Source organism: Dioscorea cayenensis, chromosome 1, assembly GCF_009730915.1.
Source record: "Dioscorea cayenensis subsp. rotundata cultivar TDr96_F1 chromosome 1, TDr96_F1_v2_PseudoChromosome.rev07_lg8_w22 25.fasta, whole genome shotgun sequence".
In the NCBI taxonomy this organism is placed as follows: Eukaryota; Viridiplantae; Streptophyta; class Magnoliopsida; order Dioscoreales; family Dioscoreaceae; genus Dioscorea; species Dioscorea cayenensis.
Window position 1 is genome coordinate 17,891,378 of NC_052471.1, and position 5,909 is coordinate 17,897,286.

General features: G+C 40.2%; 1 non-coding gene across 1 annotated transcript; it reads left to right on the forward strand.

The window, feature by feature from the left end:
• The first annotated feature begins 626 nt into the window (after positions 1–626).
• On the forward strand, positions 627–733 carry LOC120267437. Its single transcript, XR_005538461.1, has one exon. It is a non-coding gene; the product is annotated as a small nucleolar RNA R71 (small nucleolar RNA).
• The last annotated feature ends 5,176 nt before the right edge of the window (positions 734–5,909 follow it).

A 5,909-nucleotide genomic window follows, 5' to 3' on the forward strand; every position in this document is an offset into this window, starting at 1 on the left:
TCTAAATTGTGCAATGAAGTGGTGTGGTTGCGAAGTATAGCCTCAACTGATTAAAATCGTATATCCGATGATTGCACAAATCTGGTCAAGGCTTTCTCTAAGTCGGTCATCTGGGTCTCCAAGCCTGAAACTCTATTCTCCAGGTTTGGGGCTTGTTGTTGTTTAAAACTGGGTGGTGCTATGGCCTTTTGCTATCCTTGGTTACTCCATGAAAAATTGGGGTGGTTCCTCCACCCTTGGTTGTAGGTGTTGCTACAAAATCTACTTGTTCAGTCGGGGCTAAAGTAGCAATCGAAATAGGACAATCAGATGGCATATGTGAACCCCCACAACCAACACAACTCGTGATAGTGGCCACCCTCAGTAAAGTCAATGTATCCAATTTCTTGCTCAATGCTTCTACTTGGGCTGCAAAAGATGTAACCGCATCTATCTCATGGAGTCCGGCCACTTTCTTCCTTTCCCTTGCATTCCATTGGTAGTTATTCATGGCCATTTCTTCTACCAACTATCGGGCTTCATCAGGGATCTTGCTACCCATTTTACTTCCTACGGCGGCATCCAGAAGTTGTCTTGTTCTTGGATTCAACCCATTGTAAAAAGTTTGAATGATCATCCATTCGAGAAATCCGTGTTGTGGATACTTCCACAAGAGATCCTTGAATAGCTCCCACGTCTCAAACAAGGATTCAAGCTCCATTTGAACAAATGATGATATCTCATTACGAAGCTTTACCGACTTTCCCGAAGAGAAGTATCTTGCAAGGAAAGCTTCGACCATCTCATTCCAAGTCGTAATGGATGCTTTTGGTAAGGAATGAAGCCGCTGCTTGGCTTTTCTTTTGAGAGAGAATGGGAAAGCCCTCAATCTGATAGCATCATGTGAAACTCCATTGATCTTCAGCATGTCATAAACTTCCAAGAAGTTTTTGATGTGATTGTTTGGATCCTCATCAGCCAAAACATTGAACTAAGCTAACTGCTGAATCATCTGGATAAATGCCGGCTTTAGCTCAAAATTTGGAGTTCTAATAAGGGGTCATACAATACTAGATTGTGTGCCTAAAACTGAGGGTATGACATAGTCAGAAAGTGTTCTCTGTTGTTCATTCTGCTCTGCCATATTGTCTGATCATTCAACTTCTATTTTAGCTTGATTGGATGGTTCTTGCATAAGTTCTTTACACCTTTTTCTGAGTGTACATTTAAGTTCAGGATCACCTTCAATGAATATCAAAGCGTTTCCTCGGGTAATAACCTGGAGTTACACCAAAACAAAGAAAACAAATCCGAACGATGATAGAATAAGGAGATGTGAAATAGAATGAATGAATTACTAAGATAGCAAGGTGAAAAAATATCTCTAAATGCCTATTCCCAGGCAGCGGCGCCAAAAACTTGACACACCCCTTGCGTGTGACCTGCAAGTGCACGGGTTTGTCGAAGTAATAAATCCCAAGTGAGTGGGTATCGTATCTACAGGGAGTAGGGATTAAAAACAGCAAGATTGCAACTTTACCAAGCGAAGATGAAACAATGATTGTGTTGATAAGATGTAATGTAGACAAAAATAAAAGAAATAAGAAAGAGAGGCACAAATAAGTGAGAGGAAAGGCAATCAATATAAAGTGGGGTACTTGGATATTGTTACGCCTAGGATTATCGCTTCAAGTTCAAAACCAACTATTATGCTTCCTAACTAATGCTCAATGAGTCGTGGACATTCTAAGATACACGGTCCCAAAATTAAGGTCAACCGTGACTAACTTTACACTATACCCCTGGGGAGAAATCGATCAGCCTCAACACTTCATACTATGTAAAGTTGCAAGATGCTCTAGGGATTCCAAGTGTAAACCCTATTCCTATATACATACCTAACCCTTTCGTCGAGGCGAAAGGCCTCTAGTCACAATTAAGCCCCAAATACTAAGGATTACTTCAACGCTTCAATCTGTCTCTCGCGCAACTAAGGGGATGCTCCGCTACCTCACTCTATTTTGACCGCAAAAATCTCTAGGAAATTGAGGTAGGATAAATCACACCGGAGGGGAAAGGGGATGCTCTGTTACCTCTTGACTTACCCAATCGATCATCTCCAATCTTGTTTTGTTTAACCCTCGTGCTGTGTCACTCACTCACAAGGATTACCAATGTGAACTATCAACCATAGTGTCATTCTAAGGGAGAAATCATTCAACAAGCATTAAAGATTGGAACTTAATTAAAACATCAATTAAAGAAAAAATAATAAAAGGTTAATCAAACAAATACATTCTAGAGTTTACAAATCCAAGTACCCACTCGGGATTTAGCTCTCCATGGAGCAAGATACAATCAATAGTAAAATCAAAAGTAAAAACAAGTAATCGATTGGAAAACCCCCTCGGTAGTCATGTCGATGGTCTTGTGGAGTAGCCGCGTCCTCTCCAAAGGTTCCCTCGTCAAGCCTAGGGCACACCTCGCCGGATTGGTGCTGACGAAAGCTCCCCCAATAGCTATCTTCCAAGAAAAACACGGTGTCAAAGCCATAGAACCACTCCAAAAGCCTTGCCAATACCTCTCTAAACCCTAGCTGCAAGCCTCTCAAGAGTTGGAGAAAAGATGGAAAGAAGAATCCTGAAATCGAGCTGAATCGCGGCTTTAAATAGGCTAGAATCAGGCATCCACACTGCCCTATGGATTTTCCACACGCCCCTGTGGAAATTCCACACAGGCGTGTAGATTCTCTGGAATTCTGATTTTCTGCGGGCTGTGAACAGTAACTACTACAGTGATTTGCTACGTTGCCCTGCTACAGTGTCGGCAAAAAAACACTCCCGATTCACACTTTTCATTGAGGCAATATAAACTAGCACACGTTTATGCGGTAGATCGCATCGCTTTTTGAATAAAAGGCCTCATTGGTGAAGATCTTGATGTCATTGCACAAGTCGGGATACGCAAATGTGATTGCCTTCGTGCCCATCCAACTCATTGTAATTGCTTGAATACATGGAGGTTGGCACACATTCTTGTATCTTTGAGCCCAACTTGTGTCTTCGCATTTGCTCCGTCCATGATTTTATCAAATAGTGCATTCACGATCTACATTAGCTTCTTTCTTACATATTTGGCTCCATAACTCTACATGCATCAAAGTAACACAAATACACATGTATTAGCGCTAAAACCTGATAAAAGTAATGCTCAACGTAAGAAAAAAATACTTTGTATTAATAATACACAAGCACTTATCAGTGACAAACAATTTATGGCTGTCTAAATTATGCAAATATATAAGCATGGAAGTATGCACTTAATACTAAAATTGGTCCGTTATACCACAAGTGTATGGGTCATCAAGTAATACCTCATGGGTGAGCATGAGGGTCACACTTCCCCAAGAACGCCGAAAGGCTTATATTACTTTTTTTTCACTTAATCAATAGTCTAATCATTTACGCTCTTTCTTTAGTTCTTATTATACAACACTATTAAACAATACAATTGGAAAAAAACATTAAGCACACTTAGAAGGAGTTGGAAATATGAACTATAATCATCTTGATTATTAATTATAATAGGCGTTAAGTGTCAATCCTGTTCCAGGTTTGAATTGAGGAATTCAAAGGCCTACTAGCCCCAATAAGCCATGCCGACTAGGTCTAAACCACTATGAACTTAAGATGCAATCTCTTCCATCCCAGCCTCCTAGGTTTGCCTTAAGAGCGGGAATCCCACAAGAAAAGACCAATTAGACCCTAAGCCTACGGGACAATCCAAAAACCTAGCTATGCCTAACCTTTTAGAACATACATAAATCTATCACGGCATGGGTGCCATTAATATGGGGCCATATCCTCCTTATCCACATCAACATGTAATAATTAATTAAGAACATGCAATGATTATGAAAACTAGAATAATTTATATTAATCAATCAAGATTCATAAATAAAAACCGAGGGACCTAGACATACTATTCCCTTCGAATTAAGTTCTTATGGATCATACAAAACAAAGCACCAAAGCACAAGAGGACCACAAGTCCAAATAAAGAATAAATAGGCATTTAATATATTCCTAGACTAACTCTCTCCAATAGTTCTCTGAAGATGGGGATTAGAGGATCCGAAGATTGTCCGATGACGTGTGTCACTCACACCCCTCTGTTGATGATCTTTGAAAATCCCTGTCATGCGCGATCTTCTCCGATGATGCTCGTCGATGTATTCTTGAGAAATCCACTAGAATCCATTGCAATATGGAAGAAACATCATCTTCCGTAGCTCAAATCTCCAGAAATCCGGCCGTCCTATGTTCTTCAACAAAAGAGTCTCCTTAAATTTAGAGAACAATGGATTATTTATAGTAATCAACTCCACCATAGACTCATCGTGGGCGTTATAATGCCCATTATAAGTAAGTTCTTGCTTGGATTCCAAGTCCCATCCTGGAATGATCTTTGGGCATTATGCGTCATGACAATGGCCGTTATGGACTTCAAAACAGTTGTTGTGAGGCCTTTATGGCTTCTATATTACTACCAATGAACTCATGCTGCCACGGCTTTATCACAATAATGGCGAGTGTAGACAATGGGCATTGTGTGTTTCCATAACGCCCATTGTGAACCATGGTGTAGCTTTGATTTAACAACTTGCTTTATTTTAATTCAAAACATCCTCGAATTAGCTTTTTTCCTTCCTAAAATAGCAATGAAGGTCATTGTGAATAAAAGAATGAAATTTCATCCTAATGAGATGCTAAACATGTACAATTTCATGCTAGATATAGCGTGAATGATATAGAAAATATGATAAGTTTAGCACTTATCATGCAATGTCAATGATCTGCCTAATTTGGTAGTTCAACCCATTGTACAAAATTTGCAATCTCATCCTTAAACTAAATCCATGATGCAGGCACCGCTTAAGAAGGTCCTTGAATCATTCATGTGCCTCGAACAGTGTTTCTGATTCTCCTTGCTTAAATGCTGAGATCTCCTGCTTCATCTTCGTTGCTTTGCTTGGTGGGAAGTATCATCCAAAGAATTTCTCCACTAAGTCATTTGATAAGTGGTTGTGTATTAGTAATATGAAGTATTCTTTTCTTATAATGAGCATTACTTTTCTCAAATTTTAACGCTCATACATGTGTATTTGTGTTACTTTTGTGTATATAGGGTTGTGGAGACAAGTATGGAAGAAAGAAGCCAAAGTAGATCGTGAATGCATGTTGTTGATGAAATCTTGGAGTGAACAAACGTGAAGACACAAGTTGTGCTCAAAGACACGTGAGTGTGTGCCAACCTTCGTTGTGCTTGAGTGAACATCCAAAGTGGAGGGGCACAAAAGCAGTCACACTCATGTGTTCCGACTTGTGCAAAGCTCGCAAGATTGTCATCAAATGTGATTTTGTTGAACAAGAAACACGATCCACAGCATGAATGTGTGCCCATTCATATGGCCTAGTTGAAAAGTGTGGATTCCGGAGTATTTTTCTGGAGTACTATAGCAGAACTATAGAAAATCAATATAGCAAAGTTACTGTAATAGTCACTATTCACATGCCGAAGAAAATCAATTCCTGCAAATCCACACGGGCGTGTGGAATTTCCACATGCCCCTGTGGATGCCCCATTCCAGCCTATTTAAAGCCGAGATTTCAGCTCGATAAAAAGATTTTTTTCCCATCTTTTGCCCATCTCTTCACCATCTTTGGAGGCGCTCACGGCTAGGGTTTAGAGGTGATTTGGCTAAGTTTTTGGAGTGGCTCTATGGCCTTCAACACCATGTTCCTTTTGAAGATAGTTATTGGGGGAGGTTTCATCTGCACCGATTCGGCGAGGTGTGCCCTAGGCTTGACGAGGGAACCTTTGGGGAAGACGCAGCTACTCCATAAGACCATCAACACAGACACCAAGGG